This window comes from Durio zibethinus, chromosome 2 (assembly GCF_047325235.1).
Source record: "Durio zibethinus cultivar Kanyao isolate XHJ-2024 chromosome 2, ASM4732523v1, whole genome shotgun sequence".
NCBI lineage: Eukaryota > Viridiplantae > Streptophyta > Magnoliopsida > Malvales > Malvaceae > Durio > Durio zibethinus.
In genome coordinates this window covers 32,937,259-32,948,372 of record NC_143163.1, presented here as the reverse complement: position 1 = coordinate 32,948,372, position 11,114 = coordinate 32,937,259, and the positions used below count along the sequence as shown (strand labels likewise).

The 11,114-nt window shown below is 30.2% G+C and overlaps 1 pseudogene across 1 annotated transcript; it reads left to right on the top strand.

Annotated features, from left to right (window-relative positions):
- The first annotated feature begins 1,957 nt into the window (after positions 1-1,957).
- LOC111317432 (large ribosomal subunit protein mL101 (rPPR4) pseudogene) lies at positions 1,958-5,144 on the top strand (annotated as a pseudogene). Its single transcript, XR_016327274.1, has 2 exons — positions 1,958-3,111; positions 3,461-5,144. The product of XR_016327274.1 is annotated as a large ribosomal subunit protein mL101 (rPPR4) pseudogene (transcript).
- Positions 5,145-11,114: the final 5,970 nt, after the last annotated feature.

The following is an 11,114-nucleotide window of genomic DNA, read 5'->3' as shown; positions in this document are numbered from 1 at the left end:
TGGTTAGTTTAAACGCAAATAGAGGATTAAGAAAAAAACGTTCCAACTAGGTGGAACTCTATACATTTTATGTTTAAAAATGCTCTTTATTTTCACATGGTTTTCTTGTACTTGGGAATCAGTGATTCAAATTATAAGAACTGTCCATCTAAAATTGAGTGGGATAAAATTGAGAAATTGAGCTAGATCTTAAGTGTTTTTTATGACATTACTTGTGTTTTTTTTTTTTTTTGGAACAAAGTACCTTATTGCCAACTTATTCTTTTCTTTAGTTTTTTGGGCATGTTTGACCTTAAATGAATAATGAATAGAAATGATGTGTAGTTAAATAGGATTGCTATAATGATGTTTGATAAGTTTGAAAAGTATTAGTTTAAATTTAGCTTGATTTTAGCTGTAACTATGATATTGGATCCTCGTTACAAGCTACAGTTTGTGTATTAGAATTGTAAGAAGTTTTATAGGAATGATTCAATAGAGTTCATAATAGTTAGGGATAATTTATTTTCTCTTTATGATGAATAAATTGATGATGTCAATACTGTCAAGGCTTTTATTTGTAGTTCATCCTTGGTTGTTTCTAATATTTCTAATGACCAAAATGTTGATAAGGGATCTAACATAGCTACAAGTTCAAGTAAAAAGGATGTTTGAAAGGTAATTTGCTTATTTTAAAGTTTTATTTTTTTATTACCTTTTAATTTTTTATAATGTTTTATTATAAATTTTATTTTGTATTATGATACATTTGAATTTTTAAATTAAAAGTTTGTCACTTTTGATATTAAGAATGGTGCTACTAATGAAAATCTTAAATAGAGCTAGATTTGGAAGAACAAAGGAATGATATGATACAAGAGTTAGATATTTTGCAATTTTGGAAGCAAAACCAAATTTGTTACCTTGAGCTTATTGCCATGGTGTGAGATATCTTGAGCATTCTTATTTCTGTAGTATAATATGAATATGCTTTTAGTGTGGTTGGTAAGGTTCTCGACTAATATCTAGCTTACTGAAGCCAAAAATTATGGAAGGTATTGTTTGTTACAAGTACTGGTTATTTGAAAAAAAATGTTAAAGAGAGCTTAGATGAGAAGATAGACGGTATCATCAACTTAGATATTAACAAAGAAGGTTTTTTTTTTTTTTTCCAATAAAGTGCTTTATTTCATCTCAAGTTAATTAATCTTGTTAAGTTGTGTTGGCTCATATTAAATAGTTTTTTGAATTATTGTTATTTTTTGAATACACTAGGTAGGTAAGTTTTGTTGAATTAGGTATAATGGTTGATGATATGTTGGTGTCTACTATCTACTAGATATTGACTTGCATATTTGTGAATTATTTTGTTATTTTAAATATATATATATATATATTAACGAGTATTTAGTTGGATCTGATGTTGTGTAATTTATACTATGTAAATGTGTAACAAGCCATAATTTACTTACTATTGTTTAGTGTTTAGTGTAAGTTGTAAATAATGGATTATGGATGGTTTGCAATTCTTTATTATTTTAGTAGTATTTTCGTATATATTCATATTAGTCATGTCTATTCATATATATTCATATTATTCAAGTTTGTTTATTAATGTCACATTTAAATGGATTAATTATATATGTTTAAATTATGTCGTGTCGCATGTAATACATATAATAAATGTATTGTATTTTTATTTAAAATTTAAACATATTTTATAATTTGTGTCGTGTTCGCATTTTAATAGTTCTTGTTGTAACATATATCAAATGCAACACAAGATACTATACGAAAATACGAATTGTAAGGTTTACTATCAATTTATAAATGCTAGACATTGTCATTGAATCATAATCTGACATCTCGTAAAAATTAATTTTAAATATATTTTTAAAATTACATATAATTACATTTTAAAATTTTAAAATCAATTATTTTATAAAATATCATTATATAGTTAACTGATATTTATATTAAATATAAACCTATTATTAATAATGGGAATGTGACTCATTAAAACTTTCTCCAGTTGGGGAGACCTGACAGGTACCATTACCAATGGGGACATGGGTTAACCCTAGTCACACTCTAATACTCAACCATATATTTTGGGGGTAGAACCGTATTGGCAGCTTCATGATTATAACCGTGGAAAGAAACGAAAACAACACATTTGTTAAGCATTTGGCATTGAAGAAAGAATTTCACAACTCAGCAATTGCAGGAGATTCAAAACAGAAGTTAACACGAAGGACAATTATGGCTAAGTTCTTGAGAGGTGGTAGAGGGCATAGTATATAATTGCAATGCCTTCTTCATGTGATTTCTACTCTCTCCATCAAGCATTTCGACTTTTTTTAATAGCTTGTGTGATTCTAAATCGTTTCGCTCCCAGCATTTATTAGTATATCCTTTGTGCTGTCGTTTTCCGTTGTTTATGGGCTTTTTATCCAGCATTAGATACCAGGATGGGCAGCCTGTGACTAGAAACCGGAAACGAAATACAAGAAGGCCATATCCAAAGCATAAGTTGAAAGTTGAGGCTCATTGGTAAGGACGACAACAGGTTTTAGGCATGCATGATATTTTCTTTCTTTTTTTTTTTTTTTGTTTTTTGGGTGTCAAAAAGCCTATTCTAACTCTGCTTGATTTTGAAGTTGCAACTCATGACCAGCCGATCAGCTTCATTAATGAAGGCCCATTTTATTTTTCAATATTTGGTAGGCGAAGGGTTTATAAATTCGGCTGGCCGAACACAGATCACAGACCAGGCTAAAAATCTAAAGCTCAAATTTACTAAGTTTATGCAGCCCAAACAAAAAACCAAAGCGAGCTGCTTCAGCTACTTCATTGGCGTTTGTTCAGGATTTCTTCCATTTCGAAAGATTTTCTCAAATCCAAAAGAAAAAAATCTAAAACCTTAATACCTTTTTAAACAGAAGCAAAGTAATGAGATTAATGCAGCCGTCGAGACGGACCAAGAATGCGAGGAGAAGGTCAAAGAAGTACTTAGAAGAAGCGCTTTACAAATGCTTTTTAAAGAGAGGATAGTGGCAGCAGTTGAATCAGTTCCTCAAGCGCTCCAACCGCGTCTAGAAGTTGATGACACTCTCAAGATGCTTCGCGACTGTAAGCTCTATTACCCCGCTCTTAATGTTCGAATTCCCATATTAGATAAAAGCTTGGGGTTTTATGCATGCTAATGTATATGAATCTTGGTTAATTTTGGCCTTATGAAGTAATGCGAATCTTGGCTTTTTTTATTTCATCCATTTTATTCATTTGACTTTCGGTAACCTGGTATCGTTAGTGATATGTTAGAAATTAGAATTGGTTGATTTTTAGAAAGTAATTTGAACTTTTAAATGTAAAAAGAAGTCAAAAGTACTGAAGCTTTTTCACGTGATCTCATATCGTTATTTTGCTTTTGGTTTTCTTCCTGTTAGTATGATAGTGTTTTTGTTCCTCGTTTCATTAGCTATAGCTGCTCGGTTTTAGAAGTAAACATGTCCAAGCGTGTGGAAACCGGTGTACAGTATGCATACAATTGTTGCCAGTACTTGGTCCAGATTGTTTATGAATGTATGTACAACTCTCTGAAACGAAGGTGACCACGCGGGGCATGAATAATACAGTTAGCGATCAGGCTTTCCATCTTGATTTGGTTGCCGAAGCTTGAGGTATACCTGCTGCAGAAAATTACTTCATTGATCTTCCTGAAGCATCAAAGGACCATCTCATTTATGGTGTCCTTCTCAACTGCTACTTTTAAGGAATTGATGACTGAAAAAGCAGAAGCTCTAATGGAAAAGGTGAACAAACTTAACCTTCCTTTAGGCTTCATTTCTTATTACGGTCTCACGACTCTCTACACAAAGATTTGGAAGCCAGAAAGGGTACAAGACATTATACAGAAACTGAAATCGTGTGGTCTCATGCCAGATTCATATACATACAACGTTTGGAGGAGGGCTTTGGCTGCTATGAATGATATTTCTGGGGTTGAAAGAGTTTATGAGGAAATGAAGAGAGATGCCAAAGATGCTGATGATTAGACAACCTATAGTAATATAGCGTTAGTTTATGTTGATGCTGGCTTGCTTGAGAAGGCAGAAAGGGCACTTAAGGAATTGGAAAAGAGAAATGCCCACAGAGATCTTTCTGCTTTCCAGTTTCTAATTACATCGCATGGCCGAGTGGGAAATTTGCTTGAAGTTTATCCAATATGCTTGAATTTCAAGTTGCAGTTCTACATAAGTGCCACACTCTCATGGTGTTTGTATCCTTTCCATCCTGCCTCAAAGGTTAAAGGTTAAAGCCACCAGCTTCTGGCTATATTATCCACAGATTTTGAGGAATTATTAAGGGTGTGATAAATGGAGCTGTGACTACCGTCTAAGCCCAAGGTTAAATTCTCTGGCAGGGTTTTCTTACATGCATCATTTTCAAAATGGTCGTGCCTCAATGATGTCCTATGTAGTTTCTATTTCTCACGAAGTCCATCACATTGAACTTCTCTCCTTGGCTTTTACTCACTACTGAAGATTTTACAATCCATGACTCAAAAGTTACTGCATGCTTATGTTCTTCAACCAATTAGTGCATGTTGTGGCACTCGTATAAGGCTATAACGGGTCTTAGAAGGGCGTATTGGTCCCTTAGATGAAGCCAGAGGAGCCTTAGAGCTGCGATGTCCTCGTCTCCAGAATTCTAGAGCCCCCGTTGGATTATACCAAAAAGTTGGATAAGTTCTTGTTTTGGTTGGAAGTGTTAAGATGCTATTGGGTCCATATCTGCCATAATGCTCAATTTTTTTTGGACCACCAAAAAGGACCACAAAAAAAGCAGAGGCTTCCTTGTTAGAATCTTAATTATCTAGTGGATTAATAAAGTTTAAAACAATAACTTGTTTCAATTTTCCAAGCATCTTGGACATTGCTTTAGCTTAGTGAAATAAAGGGACGGGGCATATGTAAATTTTAAGTCCAAAACTTCACTAACCACTTCTTAGCCCTAGACATGAGGCTAAAGCGGTTGGCATTTTCAGACCATTAAATTGAAAGGTTAGGATATCAGGCAAGGAAAGTGTTAGTGGCATTTAATGGTCAAAATGATATAATGCTTTTTTCTCTCTTAGAAGTTTTCAACAAACAATCACGAGTATTTCTGTCTTTTGTGTTAACCTGACATATTAGGTCTATTTGATATGTTCAGTGCCACATTAACTTGGCACTGTTCTTTGTCCCCTGATAGTCCCTTACAGTTTATTTATAAATGTGAAAGCCCAGACACCATTAAGACAAGTTCAATTCAACTTCCGTTCTTTCTTACTTACTTTTTTTTAATCTTATTCTTTTTAACTTACATATTAGAGTGCAAACACAGGGAACACACCCTGTCTTTGCCTTTAACCGTTCTTCTCTTTTGTTTTTCTAAAAACACTTCGAGTTCAGATGTTTTCTGATATGTTAAAAATTAAGATAAATTGATCTTTCTATTTTTCTCTGCTTGTAGGCAAGTTAAATCCCTGTGGTCCGATGGCTTGCCGTGTTCGATAGAGATGGTAAATACTGGGGGATAGAATACTAATTTGAGTCGAGTCAGTTTCAAGTTTCTACATTACTACATCTCCATTCTACGGTTGCCTTTGTCCTTTTATTCCCTCACATCCATTACGTTAAATACACTAATCTAGCATTGTGTGAACGACAGTCCAATATCATTCATGGACCCACATTCCCATTATCAATTGAAAACAGTAGTCACCTTGGGGCTTATAAAGCAGTCATTGTCAATATTGGTGACAGTTGGGTAAGCTGAATTAAAGATGAAGCACGTAGCAGCTACTAGGATCCATAAACAGGATTGCATAATCTGTAATTGAAAGCTTTGCCAAACTCCGCTTAACAATTCTACCTTGCTATCTTTGCGGTCGGTCCATGCTTTCTTCCCTTTTTTAATCCTATTAATTCCTATATATGTATGCTTAATGTAGGTGCATTTGCTTGTGGTTCAAGTAAAGTTAGTATTTTGGTTTGAATGAATGCTTGTATTATTATATAGGACCACTAACTTAGCGTCTAAGTAAAATCCTTTTTTTTTGTCTGGACAACATGATTCCTTACTGCTTTAAATGGGTGTTTTTTTCACCAGCCGCATATTTCTTCATCATGCATATAATTAATATATGCTTCTTATATGCTATGAATTAAGTTTGTTTGCGTCATTATGTAAATTTGAAAGAAAAAGTTTGTTTTTTAGGACGGTTATATTTAGATCTAATAATTTTAGACTCGACATAGTGATACAATATGAAAATGATATTGAAAAAATCATATATATATTTTTAAAAAATATGTTTCATGTTTATTCGTGTCGATACGACTCAATTTGTATCGTATATGTGTTGATTCGTCTAAACACATGATACGATATGAATAATACGTTTAATTTAATTTTATCATACGAGTATACATTTAATATGTTTAGCACATTTAATATATTTTTATATTTATTTTAATTTAATATAAACATATAAAGATTATTTAATTTTTAATCTTTTAATTATGATACTTAATTAGCTATTTAATTTCATATAAAAATTATTTTTAACATTTAATTACAATACTTATTTAATAATTAGTATAAAATTATTTTTTATATTAATAATATAAATACAATATAAATATTAATATTAGTCTTATACATTATTATTTTATTCTTTAATCTTTAATAGTTTATCATTTTGAATTTGATACTAAAAATTAATATAGTTATGTAATATAAATTAAAATTTAAATATATATATTAAACACATATTAAATGAGTATTAAATTTTTTTATTTTTTTAATACGTAAGTACTTTTTTATATTATTAATATGCCAAATTTATTAAGTAATAAAATAATAGATAGTTTATAATTATTTATTATTTTAGTCATATTATTGTATATATTCGTGTTAATTGTATCTATTCATATATATCCATATTAATCGTGTCTATTGGTATATATTCATATTATTCAAGTATATTAATGTCTTATTTAAACGAATTAATTATATATGTATTAAATGTGTCATATTATATGTAACACGTATATTAAATGTGTTATGTTCATATTTAGGATTTAAACACATTTTATAATTCATATCATATTTATGTTTTAATAATTCGTATCATTACATGTATTAAATACGACATAAGATATAATATGAAAACATAAATTATCAGGTCTAGTTCTATTTGCATAATTGGAATTTGAATGGAGAGTATTGACATGTTCGGTTCAATTAGGATCATTAAATCCATAAATTATAGAAAGAGTCAAACATCTAGTTTAACCAGGTTAGATTGGATCGAGTTAATGTTTGAACCATTTTGAATTATTCTTCTAATTATTTCAATTTTTTTTAATAAATTGTGAGATTTGAGCCGTTGCATTTATTCTTGCATTAAATATATACCTTATCATTAAATCAAGTTCATATTTCTATTAAAATTTTACTATATTTCATACTTATTTAATACCAAAAACTGTATTTAATACTAATATTCTATACTTATTAGACCGATCATTGGATAGATTGAATTGAAAAGCGAAATCCCCATAGGTTAAATCTCTATTTCGGTTTCAAAAACATTTCAAAGTTAATAAATGAAAAGTTGGCAAACCGACGATGTTTAATTTACTATCTATATAAGTGATTGGAGAAATATCTAAGTTTAGGTTGTGCATATATACAACGGCAAAACAAGAAAGTGTGGATTTAAAGTTAGATGTTATTTTAGGTTTATTTGTCTTTTTTTTTTTTTAGTCTTTGCAAGTAGTAAAAAAAAAAAGATGTTTGGATGTAATATTGACACCCTATTTGGTTTAGGCCCAAACCAATTTGACCTGGCTCAATATAGTCCAGGTTATCAAGCCTAATTACTTTTTATTTTATATTAGTTATTTATTTATTTTATTATTTATTAGGGTCTTATCTTTTTGTTGATTATTTAATTCTTTGTTTTTTCGATTGATTTATCTTTGGTTTTTTTGTTAAGAGATAACAGATTTAATAAACAAAAGAAAAGGTAAAAAGATAATAAAAATAATTTTTATCATGGATGGGTGTTGGTAGAGTTCTAGGTGGATTTAATTTGCAATAGATAAATATTAGGTTTTGTGATAATATAGAATTCCTATCAACTGTGGACTTATAATCAAAAGGAAACTTTTTTTTTTTTTTTGCTTTATAAATGTAAGACTTGAATCACACAAGAAATACAAAGGAATCAGAGAGAGATCACAGAGATCAGAAACACAGAAATAGAGAGACCAGGAAAATCTAGTAGAAAACGGAGATTAGCAAAAGAAAATCAGAAAGGAAATTTTGGAGATTTTTTTTGAAAAATTTTTAAATTTCGACGAAATTTTTTGATAAAACTTCCATTTTTTGACGACATTTTCTAGTTTCTAATGGCTTTTCCAGTTTTCGTTGAAGCATTCAACCAGAATCCTGAGTTTCTAAAGAGAGAATGAGAGAAAAAGAAGGAAGAGAGAGATAAGGGAAGGGAAATCTGAGAAAAAAATGAATTTGGTTTTTATAGCTAATTAAAATGACGTTATTTGAAGGTTAAGAAGCCCCTGGATCCATGCGTTTCTACTCAGACCAATCCTACTCGCGTTTCACCGATCCACTTCCCAACCAAACCCTTCAGCCGAGTCAAGTTGTCGAGCCGCTTTCTATGCCTGAAGCTGAGCCGCTTTGAGTCATTCCAGCCAAGTCGTTTCCTTTTTTTTATTATTTTACTTTTATTTTTTTTAGTTATTTATCTATGTGTTTGATTATTTTTATGGGTATTTTTGCATGATTAAGTTTAGAAACAATAATAAAAAAGTAAAATATTTGTTTAAGAATAAATAATAATTATCCAATGATGAAATTTTTACAAATTTCAAATGATAAATTTCTATAAAATTCTTAGGTGAGAAACTTCTGTAAATTTATCTCAAATTATGGAATAATTTAGATAAAATTTTAACAAAAGTAATTGTATTATTTTCCAAATAAAAATTTTGTTTGAAAATATTTGACAATTATCCAAAAATGAGAATCTTAAAAATTTCAAATGGTAAATTCCTAAGAAATCTCTAGGTGATAAATTTTTTTAAATTTGTCCCAAATGAAAAAAGAATTTAAATGAAATTTTAAGGAAAATAATTGTCATATTACTTGCTTTCCAAAAAAAAAAGAAGAGAAATAAAAATAACTTCTATATAGGCCCAAACGATGGAGAATTTAGAAATAAGAAAAAAAATATTTTTAATTTAGCCCAAATGGTGGAATAATTAGATATATTTTCAATAAAAACCAAAATAAAAAAAATATTAAACTTTTTTTTTTACGACAAAGCTTCTTAAAAAAAACAAATGAAATTCTTGAATACTCTTGAGGTAAAGAAATATTTTTAAAAATTTCACCAAATTGATGGAGAATTTAAAGAATTATTTTCAATATTTAAACATTAAAACTTAAAACCATTAGCACCAAGACTTTAGGATAAATTTAAAATAAAACGGTACTATCCTTTGCATAGGCATATGGGGGTGTTATAACCTTCGCTATATATACCAAACTCCCAATCCCTATTTCGATTTGTAGATCCGAACATATTCTTTTAGAGACCCTTAGTCAAGTTATGAGCTTCTTAAAAGGATAGATTTATTAGGTGACCAATCACACCTAGATAAAAAAGATTGGTGACGACTTCATTTATTAAATCTAGCTATAGATTTACGGATCTATATGTTATAACAGTTTGACGACTCTACTGGGGATATTATAGAGAGTCAAGCCGTAAATTTTTAAATTTATCTTATCTTTTGATCTAATGGTTTTACATTGCAATTATTTGTTCACTAACGTTTTTCCTTTTTTGTTTATTATTTGATTTAAGGGGTTTAAAACTAATATGTTCATTCACACACTGTCACATGCATTTACATTACATGAGCTCTATACTTGAGCTCTGTCCCTCTTAGGAGAGAGTAAAATACATATGCTCTCATGAGATGATAATCTCTGCAATGGCTAATGAAATACTCCTACTCAAATTGAATCTTTTTTGTTGGTAACTTGTGATTGGTGAGGATTGAAATGCCTTACTAGTTTGTGATGGACAATGATATAAGAAACAATTTGAAAACCTTTAGTGATCAAAATCACCTAACCCTACATATAATCAACACTTAAGAGGCCAGCTTTAAGATAGCGCCCTTCCTATCTATTGATAGATCTAACCCAAAGTTAGGACATAAGAAGGAACGGTTTGTAATCTAACCATTTTGTTTGTTCGACTTTGTGCGTTTGCATTTTCATATCATGCATTGTGCCTTTGCATCATTTTCATATTAGATTTCATCCATGAAAATGTTCATTTCATTTATGCATCAACATACCAAACATAAACTATAGCATTTCTAATAATGCAAAATTATGGTACTCAAGATTCAAGGATAGCTCTAACCAAGAATTTCACACAATCAACTCACCAATATAATACAAGAGCTCGAGCCAGACAAATGAAACAAAAAAATTTCAATCATATTGAGAGGATAAAGAAAGTTTAAAAGAAGCTTAAAAGCAAGTTAAGTAAAATCTTGGATGCTTTGAATAAGTTAAACAAAAAAAAAGGAATAGAAGAAAATACTAGCCAATAGGACCATCCATCACAAAAGGTGGATAATCTTTTGTACCCACTTGATTTTGGGCCACATCAAGTATAATCTACATAAGACCCATCACTACAGCAGTTCACATATCCTGTAGGGTATACATATCCTAGAATACTATCAGCTTCAAACCTAAAGCAGTACTAGAGTTATGTAAATCCTATCTTTACTGAGAAGGCAATAGAACTAGTATCAATCTACAACTTGGATGATCCAAAAAAGAAAAAAAAACTGAAGCCTAAGGAGAAAGAGACTTTAGAAGCCTCAAAAGCTGAACAAAAGATGAACTTGTTAGAGGAAAGGTTGCGAGCCATAGAGAAAATCAATTTTTATCATTCTGTAAATGCTTATAGGCTTTGTTTAGTTTTGGATGTCATTATTCCTCCAAAGTTCAAGGTTTCAAAGTTTGAAAGT